This window comes from Acanthochromis polyacanthus, chromosome 8 (assembly GCF_021347895.1).
Source record: "Acanthochromis polyacanthus isolate Apoly-LR-REF ecotype Palm Island chromosome 8, KAUST_Apoly_ChrSc, whole genome shotgun sequence".
NCBI lineage: Eukaryota > Metazoa > Chordata > Actinopteri > Pomacentridae > Acanthochromis > Acanthochromis polyacanthus.
This window is the reverse complement of record NC_067120.1, coordinates 27,937,495-27,947,694: the sequence shown is the minus strand read 5'-3', so window position 1 is coordinate 27,947,694 and position 10,200 is coordinate 27,937,495. Positions and strand designations below refer to the sequence as shown.

Here is a 10,200-nt window from a genome sequence, read left to right as displayed (position 1 = left end):
ACTTTTAAATGAGAAAAAAAAAACCAGAATGCTTTGTGTTCGGGTGTACTGATATATCAGGTTTTGGTACAATGACTTTTAGATTGATGGTCAAAAATCTTGGGGTGCTGTTTGACAGACTTGAAATTTGACAAACAAATTGAAACAGTAGTAAGAGCAAGTTTCTTTCAACTACATCTTTCAGCCAAAGTCAAAGCTTTTTGTAACTGTACTGACCTTGAAAAAGGTATTCATATTTCTATCAGCTCCAGACTAGATTACTGTAATGCACTTTATAATGGCATCTCGTCAGTCGTCCATCAGCCAGTCACCTGCAACTCATGCAAAATGCTGCAGCGCATCTTCTGACAAACACCCCCAGACATGAGCACATCACCCTTAACCTTTACACTCTCCACTGGCTTCCAGTCCAGTCCAGCATTGTTTCTAAACTTTTAATGTTAGTTTTTAAAGCTCTTAACGGTCTCACTTCACCATATTTCTGTGAGCTGTCGGACCAAAAATGAGCTCTGAGGTCATCTGATGAAGTAGCTACATCAAAATATAAACACTGGAATGACCGGGTGTTCCCTGTAGCTTCACCCAGGCTTTGGAACAATACCCCCTACCCCCACCCTGATTTGAATGGAATATCTACAGAGGACCATTAACCATCACTCCTGTGTTCTAATGGTACATTGTGTTAGATTATCGTGTTAAAAGACAAATTGATGATTAGAAAACGCTTGTACAATTATGTTAGCACATAAATAAAAGTGTGAGTTTTCTTTAATAACATGAAATTGTCGAGGTGACTATAAATTTTTGAAGGGTATTGTCTGTGTCAGTTTTTTGTTGTTGTTTATCTTTCATTGTTTTAAGTTACTGTATTGTTTTTCACTTATTCTCTTGTTTTTGCTGTAAAGCACTTTGGTCACCCTTTGCAAAGGCCTATATAAATAAACTTTGATTGACTGATTGATTGATTGATTGATTGATGTGATAGAACCAGCAGCTGTGTGTTGCTGCAGTGTTTTTCCGCTGGGGGGCGTCCTGCCTCCACTTTTGTTGCTTCACCCTCAGCAGCGTCTGTCAAAGCGCCTCATGGAGCTCACGAAGTTTGTGTATGAGTGCACGCGCAGCGCATGAGCTTCTTCCCTCCAGCAGGACCAGGATCTTTTAGTCCTGCTCAGTACTGACAACAGATTTGTGGGATCTTGATGAGACCCTCAGACTCAACTCTGCTGATGCTTCTCGTGACGTAGCACAGCCGTACAGCGCACTTTGGAGAGCAGGGAAGCGAAGAGAAACACGCGCTTCTCTTCTCTGGACCCAACCTTTGATTTGAACATGCCTTTACTGTGGTGACCTGTCCGACACACTGATCACACACCAGCCGGGGTTGGAGGGCAAGAACCCGGCTGTCTTCCTCTGGCTGAATCGAGGGGAATCGAACCGACACTTGCAGATGATCAGGGCAGTCAGAAAGCTGCTGCTTAGAGGAATTTATCAGTTCTCCACCAGCAGAAGGATCAGCTCTGTTCTGTAACTGCAGAAACAGAAAAAAAAAAAAGTGGATTTTGAATTTATTGTTTGTGGTGCATGGATGCAGATCGAGTCCGCCTGCAAAGGAATTTCGCGGAAAATGTTTGCGTGATTGGAGACAAGAAACATCTGGCTGACCTGCTGTGGAGAGGTAGAGTACCTGAACGCATCACAATATTTAGGGCAACAACCAATGTTCAGTAAAAGATCGATAACCTCCAGCTAGTTTTTTGATTATTAAGTCGCAGTGCAAAAACTATCTGTGCTTTTTGATCATGTTGGAGACAACTAGGCCCAAAATGAAACATTCTCCACGTTCTGTAGCCAGCAAAATCAATCAATTAATCTATCACTTCCAGTCAACAGCGAGGCTCTCTGCGGTGCTGCAAGTTTCAGATCAGATTCGAGAGTTCATCTTCAATTTTGTGCGCGCACCTGAATCGTGACTGCACGTAGATAATTGTTTAAGTGTTTGAGCGTGTGTGTGCACTTGTGAATCTCTTGCACGCGTGCTTATGAATATGTGCACCTTTAACTTTGCACTACAGCGTCGATGTGTGCACGGATGAAAGTGTGTGTGTTTGAGAGATCATGTTTGTGCTTGTGCTGCTGCTTAAAAATGAATTGAAAGGGTCTGTGCTCGTGAAAGTAGTCACGCGCGATCATAGGCGCCTGTGTTGAGAGGTGGTTCACTCTTGTAAAAATGTGCGTGTAGCGATGCGCGCGATTTATGTTTGTTCGGGGAAAGGATGTGTGCGTTTGAGAAATTTACGTGTATTTAAAATTTGAGGCAGGAAGAGATGCTCACGATCAGGCATAACATTATGGGCACTTGTCTAATATTGTGTTGGTCCCGTTTATGCGGCTAAAAATTCTCTGACCCAGTGGGGCATGGACACAGGACCTCTGGGGATGTCCTGTGGCACCAGGTGGTGAATTCTGTGGGGGTTGCAGGATGGGACCTACCTAGATCAGGCTTATCCTGGCACATTCCACAGATGCTAATTAAGATTTGGATCTGGGGAGTGTAGAACCTGGGTGAACACTGAACAGTTTTTGTGGTGTGTTGCATTGGTGTTGCCGGGGGGGGGGGGGGGGGGTTGCTTGACCTACAGTGTTTAGGTAGGTGATACATGCCAAACACCCACATGGATGTCAGGGCTCAAGGTTTCCCAGCAGAACACTGCATTATAACAAGACGATTGATGTTATTCACTTCACCTGTCAGTGGTCATAATGTTTTCGCTGATTGGTGTATGTTCATAGAAAAGACTCTTTAAGGAAGATGGAAAGAAAAAATACGAGAAGGAGGAGAAAGGGAAGACCCAAAACGGGAGACATAGTGAGTTTCATAGAAATAAAGTGAGAGAGTGTGTATCTCTGTCTGTAATTTTCCCTCCTGCAAGGAATAATATGGAGTGAGTGACTATTTACTTCCTGGAATCTCCTGTCAGCAGCTCATCATCTAATCAGCAGCCCAGATATGTACAGTAGAATGCATCAATCTAACCATCATCAATTTCAACAGCTTATATACGCACAAGTGTGTGGTCATGTAAACATTTTAACTAGATGCAGTTGGGACATTAGGGCTGCTCGGTGCAGTGTTTCAGTGTCAACACTACGATGTGTTCACGTGTAATATTCCTATTGCAAGAAATGTGATGGGAACCTAATGAAATGAGGAGAAAAATGCCACACTAGTAGTATGCGAATGTTCAATCAAAACATTTGAACGTGCCTGTTTGCTCAGCTCATTGCACTTGTGATGGGTATGTTTCACAGTTTTACAGAACAAGCAATTAGTTTATTGAGAAAATATCAGCAGATTAATGGTGTATTTAATGTAACAAAAATAACAAAACCATAGTTTACTTTTACTGATGCGTTTAATCATTTTATAGGTTCAGTGTACAGAATTTAGGAGAACTTCTGGCAAAAATTGAGAAAAAAAAATCCAAATTTGTGTATGTTCACCTGAAAATAAAATATTTGTATGATTTTGCAAGAAATGTGATGAGAACCTCCTGAAATGCGTGCATAACTAGATCTGAATGTCATCCAAAACCAAAAAATATTTTTGGTTTCCTTTTCCAGTGTTACACCAGTTAAAGAAAGGTTCCCAGTGACTTTTCAAATATAGTTTTTATAGTTTTTGATTATCTTTTATTTTCTATGCAAAAAATTGAACACACGCGCACACACTAGGAAGTCTGGGACGTGAACCAGGGATCTTCTATCTGCAAGACAAAAGTGCTAACCACTATACCACTGTACAGCCCTATGTTTAGAATCATTCAGTGTAATGATAACAAGAGTAAACAAGTGAAAAGTCCGATGTAATTTCCAGCCACAAAGTATGTGTAAGCGGGAGGTTGAGGTGGATAGACGGGTCCACAAATTTTTTGTTTGTCATTTCAACCTCCTTCAACTCCTTCCAATGGAGTCATTTTACCCCCAAATTACAGTGCTTCCCTTAAGACATGAGGCAAATGTAAGACACAACTCCCTGAATTAACACAGTATTTGAAAAACATAAACAAAAGGTGATTTCATCCATTATCTACTATAAACCACTTAATCCTCATTAAGGTCATGGGGGCTGGAGTCTATCCCAATTCACTTCAAGTGAAGGCAGAGGACACCCTGGACAGGTCACCAGTCTATCATAGGGTGACATATAGAGACAAACAATCACACTCACATTCACACCTACGGGCAATTTAGATTCACTAGTTAACCTCAGCATGTTTTTGGACAGTGGGAAGAACCCAGAGAACCTGGAGAAAACCCATGCTGCATTGGGAGAACATGTACATTTTCATGCAGAAAAATCCCGTAAAGGCCAGGACGCAAACAGGGGATCTTCTAGGTGCAAGGCGAAAGTGCTATCCACCAAGTCACTGTGCAAGTGATTTCAGTAAGAGGTATTTTGATGTGTCAATATACAGTGCCTTGTGAAAGTATTCGGCCCCCTTGAACTTTTCAACCTTTCGCCACATTTCAGGCTTCAAACATAAAGATATAAAATTCTAATTTTTTGTCAAGAATCAACAATAATTGGGACACAATCGTGAAGTGGAATGAAATTTATTGGATATTTTATACTTTTTTAACAAATAAAAAAACTGAAAAGCGGGGTGTGCAATATTATTCGGCCCCTTTACTTTCAGTGCAGCAAACTCACTCCAGAAGTTCAGTGAGGATCTCTGAATGATCCAGTGTTGTCCTAAATGACTGATGATGATAAATAGAATCCACCTGTGTGTAATCAAGTCTCCGTATAAATGCACCTGCTCTGTGATAGTCTCAGGGTTCTGTTTAAAGTGCAGAGAGCATCATGAAGACCAAGGAACACACCAGGCAGGTCCGAGATACTGTTGTGGAGAAGTTTAAAGCCAGATTTGGATACAAAAAGATTTCCCAAGCTTTAAACATCTCAAGGAGCACTGTGCAAGCAATCATATTGAAATGGAAGGAGTATCAGACCACTGCAAATCTACCAAGACCCGGCCGTCCCTCTAAACTTTCACCTCGAACAAGGAGAAGACTGATCAGAGATGCAGCCAAGAGGCCCATGATCACTCTGGATGAACTGCAGAGATCTACAGCTGAAGTGGGCGAGTCTGTCCATAGGACAACAATCAGTCGTACACTGCACAAATCTGGCCTTTATGGAAGAGTGGCAAGAAGAAAGCCATTTCTCAAAGATATCCATAAAAAGTCTCATTTGAAGTTTGCCACAAGCCACCTGGGAGACACACCAAACATATGGAAGAAGGTGCTCTGGTCAGATGAAACCAAAATCCAACTTTTTGGCCACAATGCAAAACGATATGTTTGGCGTAAAAGCAACACAGCTCATCACCCTGAACACACCATCCCCACTGTCAAACATGGTGGTGGCAGCCTCATGGTTTGGGCCTGCTTTTCTTCAGCAGGGACAGGGAAGATGGTTAAAATTGATGGGAAGATGAATGGAGCCAAATACAGGACCATTCTGGAAGAAAACCTGTTGGAGTCTGCAAAAGACCTGAGACTGGGACAGAGATTTATCTTCCAACAGGACAATGATCCAAAACATGAAGCCAAATCTACAATGGAATGGTTCACAAATAAACGTATCCAGGTGTTAGAATGGCCGAGTCAAAGTCCAGACCTGAATCCAATGGAGAATCTGTGGGCAGAGCTGAAGACTGCTGTTCACAAACACTCTCCATCCAACCTCACTGAGCTCGAGCTGTTTTGCAAGGAAGAATGGGCAAGAATTTCAGTCTCTCGATGTGCAAAACTGATAGAGACATACCCCAAGCGACTTGCAGCTGTAATTGCAGCAAAAGGTGGCGCTACAAAGTATTAATGCAAGGGGGTCGAATAATATTGCACGCCCCACTTTTCAGGTTTTTATTTGTTAAAACAGTTTAAAATAGCCTATAAATTTCGTTCCACTTCACGATTGTGTCCCACTTGTTGATTCTTGACAAAAATTAAAATTTTATATCTTTATGTTTGAAGGCTGAAATGTGGCGAAAGGTTAAAAAGTTCAAGGGGGCCGAATACTTTCACAAGGCACTGTAAGTGCAGTTTGGTGTGGAAAAAATAAGCAACCAATGTGTGGCATGTGAGTGTAGTCTATAGTAGAAAGTTAAATGATGAGCTCAATCAGTGCAGTGTGCTTATGAGAATAATACATAAGTCATCAGGCTAAGTAATGCAAAGTTTTATTTTGGAAGCTCTGCAGTATTGTAGTGCGTGTATTGTCCTCTATCATCTGTCAGATGAAAGCAGTTTGAGGAGGTGATAGGAGGGGTAGGCTGGGTGTGTTGTGTTGGGTCACAGATGACGTTAGAGGTCCTGCTCTGACATCAGCCTTGGTAAATGTCATCAGCTACCGGCAGCTGTTCCAAATGATGTTTTGGGCCATCATGATAACCCGCTGCAGAGTTTCTTGGTGCTGCCTGGTGCAGCTGTGATGCAGCACGTCAGGAGGAAAGTATTGTAAAGTACAAAGTATCGTAAAACAGTAAAATGTTCTGCCTGTAATTCATATCTTTGTTGTTGCCAGCATTAAGGGATGAAAAAATGTTATTTTAATCATTATATAGTTTTATAATTAATTGACTGATTAATCAGAATTTTTTTCTGCCAAATATTGGAATCAGCATTGGCCTCAAAAAATCCATATTGGTTGGGCCGTACTAAACAGCACGTTGGCCCTCTCAGTGGGAAATCTGAATACAAAAAAAACGAAGATGGAACAGTCGACCGACATACAGTAATATGCACACTCTACTGGAAGGAGCTTTCATTTCACCAAAGCACTTTCAGCTTAGAGTACTACATAAACGCGAAGCATGCATTAGTTTGGGATTCTAACATGGACTTTTAAAGGTGCTTAATGAAAACTTTAAGTGCATTTATATTTTCTTCTTTCTTGAGTCTGTTTGTGGATGCAAAATCTTACGTAATAAATATAGATTAAAAGTGAATAATATTTAATTGTGATTAATCAAAAAGGATCCACAGCAACCCTGTGATTAATCTGGTTAAAACTTTTAATAGTTTGACAGCACAAGTTTTTATTACACCTCAATGTGTTGCTGTAGGAATACAGCATGTTGAATGCTCCAGCTAGTGCTTGCCATTGCACGTGGAGGTCCAGTACCATGTTCATGTCATATCATTAGGCTTAATGACTGGCAGACAATTATGAACAGCACTGTTTTATTATGTTGTGATGGAATTTGTGACAAATAAGAGTACTGCATAGTGTATGACACGTGAAGCTCTAAATGATATTGGAGTTTGAGAAAACTTTCTAAACTATCCAACTGAATGAAAAGTTTGAGAAAACTTTTCATTCAGTTGGATAGTTTAGAAAGTTGGAATGGAATAGCCACTTTACTGTAAACCAGAACATACACAAGTTGGTGCACATTATGACTGAAATTTCGTTGCAAAAAGCTCACAATCGGAATGATAAAGAAAGCAAAACTATATACATGTAAAAAAAACGATATAAATATATATAAGTTCTGCAAATATAGTTGAGTAACACGTTAGCAGAGAAGAATTATCTGAATATAACAATCTGCCAACATGCCATGAGCTCTGTTAGGCCCAGTGCCTTAAGCTAAAGGCTAATGTCAGCAGTATAGTAGTATAGTACAGTATAGCAGTATAGTAGTAGTAACAGTCTAGTAGCCATGGAATTTATGGCTCTGTGAAGGAAACTGGATCTTGAGGAGCTGTTCCTTTCAAAGAGCCGTTCAAAAGACAAGCTCATTGACATATTAATTTTTTTTCTAGAAGTCAACCAGGGGTAGCTCCTCCTTATATATATATATATATATATATATATATATATATGTATACACAGTGCCTTGTGAAAGTATTCGGCCCCCTTGAACTTTTCAACCTTTCGCCACATTTCAGGCTTCAAACATAAAGATATAAAATTCTAAATTTTTGTCAAGAATCAACAACAAGTGGGACACAATCGTGGAACGAAATTTATTGGATATTTTAAACTTTAACAAATAAAAACCTGAAAAGTGGGGCGTGCAATATTATTCGGCCCCCTTGCGTTAATACTTTGTAGCGCCACCTTTTGCTGCAATTACAGCTGCAAGTCGCTTGGGGTATGTCTCTATCAGTGTTGCACATCGAGAGACTGAAATTCTTGCCCATTCTTCCTTGCAAAACAGCTCGAGCTCAGTGAGGTTGGATGGAGAGCGTTTGTGAACAGCAGTCTTCAGCTCTGCCCACAGATTCTCCATTGGATTCAGGTCTGGACTTTGACTCGGCCATTCTAACACCTGGATACGTTTATTTGTGAACCATTCCATTGTAGATTTGGCTTTATGTTTTGGATCATTGTCCTGTTGGAAGATAAATCTCCGTCCCAGTCTCAGGTCTTTTGCAGACTCCAACAGGTTTTCTTCCAGAATGGTCCTGTATTTGGCTCCATTCATCTTCCCATCAATTTTAACCATCTTCCCTGTCCCTGCTGAAGAAAAGCAGGCCCAAACCATGAGGCTGCCACCACCATGTTTGACAGTGGGGATGGTGTGTTCAGGGTGATGAGCCGTGTTGCTTTTACGCCAAACATATCGTTTTGCATTGTGGCCAAAAAGTTGGATTTTGGTTTCATCTGAGCAGAGCACCTTCTTCCATATGTTTGGTGTGTCTCCCAGGTGGCTTGTGGCAAACTTCAAATGAGACTTTTTATGGATATCTTTGAGAAATGGCTTTCTTCTTGCCACTCTTCCATAAAGGCCAGATTTGTGCAGTGTACGACTGATTGTTGTCCTATGGACAGACTCGCCCACCTCAGCTGTAGATCTCTGCAGTTCATCCAGAGTGATCATGGGCCTCTTGGCTGCATCTCTGATCAGTCTTCTCCTTGTTCGAGGTGAAAGTTTAGAGGGACGGCCGGGTCTTGGTAGATTTGCAGTGGTCTGATACTCCTTCCATTTCAATATGATTGCTTGCACAGTGCTCCTTGAGATGTTTAAAGCTTGGGAAATCTTTTTGTATCCAAATCTGGCTTTAAACTTCTCCACAACAGTATCTCGGACCTACCTGGTGTGTTCCTTGGTCTTCATGATGCTCTCTGCACTTTAAACAGAACCCTGAGACTATCACAGAGCAGGTGCATTTATACGTAGACTTGATTACACACAGGTGGATTCTATTTATCATCATCAGTCATTTAGGACAACATTGGATCATTCAGAGATCCTCACTGAACTTCTGGAGTGAGTTTGCTGCACTGAAAGTAAAGGGGCCGAATAATATTGCACACCCCGCTTTTCAGTTTTTTATTTGTTAAAAAAGTATAAAATATCCAATAAATTTCATTCCACTTCACGATTGTGTCCCAATTATTGTTGATTCTTGACAAAAAATTAGAATTTTATATCTTTATGTTTGAAGCCTGAAATGTGGCGAAAGGTTGAAAAGTTCAAGGGGGCCGAATACTTTCACAAGGCACTGTGTGTATATATATATATATATATATATAGCTTGTTTTATATAAAACGAGCTACCCCTGGTAGACTTCTATATACGGGACATGAAAGAGATGCTTTTCTGACAAATATTGCGTTGTGCTCTACCTTACCTTGCGTGTCATCCCCAAGTGCATCCAAATGCTGCTACATTTCCTTTCACTCATTTTACTTTTTTCTATCCCTAATATCTCCTCCTGACTGATAAAGCAATAAATGTGGCTCCACTCCAGTCTCCAGTCAGTCAGACTTGGGCAACACTCACACTCTTCCTCCTCTAAGTTAGTTGGACATAGTTGCAGTGATGTAAAAAATGATTAGACCACCCTTGTTTTCTTCAGTTTCTTGTTCATTTTAATGCCTGGTACAACTAAAGGCATATTACCTGAAGAATACAAGGAACACAACAAAAAATGCAGCTGATTACAAAATACTTTATGTCCTATTTGACATGCTTAAGTGTAATTGTATTCCCAGGGTATATAAGGGGTGATTTCATGTCATAAGCAACACTGCACATGCAAAGGCCTAGAATGGTTTCCTGCTTACATTCAAGAACTAATTCCTGTGTGTATCCTGTGACTAAGCAGACAGAAAGGAAAACATGGATTGCCTAAAAGCACTGTTTATGTCAGTACAATGCTATAGCTGTTGATGTAAGAAC

The 10,200-nt window shown here is 40.7% G+C and overlaps 1 protein-coding gene across 4 annotated transcripts in view; it reads left to right on the top strand.

Moving 5' to 3' along the window:
- The first annotated feature begins 1,092 nt into the window (after nucleotides 1-1,092).
- grm8b (glutamate receptor, metabotropic 8b) overlaps nucleotides 1,093-10,200 on the top strand; it is a 417,912-nt gene continuing 408,804 nt past the window's right edge. For 2 of the 4 annotated variants that reach the window (XM_051951555.1, XM_051951556.1), the window contains exon 1: nucleotides 1,093-1,675. The gene's annotated coding sequence lies outside the window, so the exon portion shown is untranslated. The remainder of the gene's footprint in view (nucleotides 1,676-10,200) is intronic. The other 2 variants (XM_051951554.1, XM_051951553.1) reach the window with 2 other exon arrangements.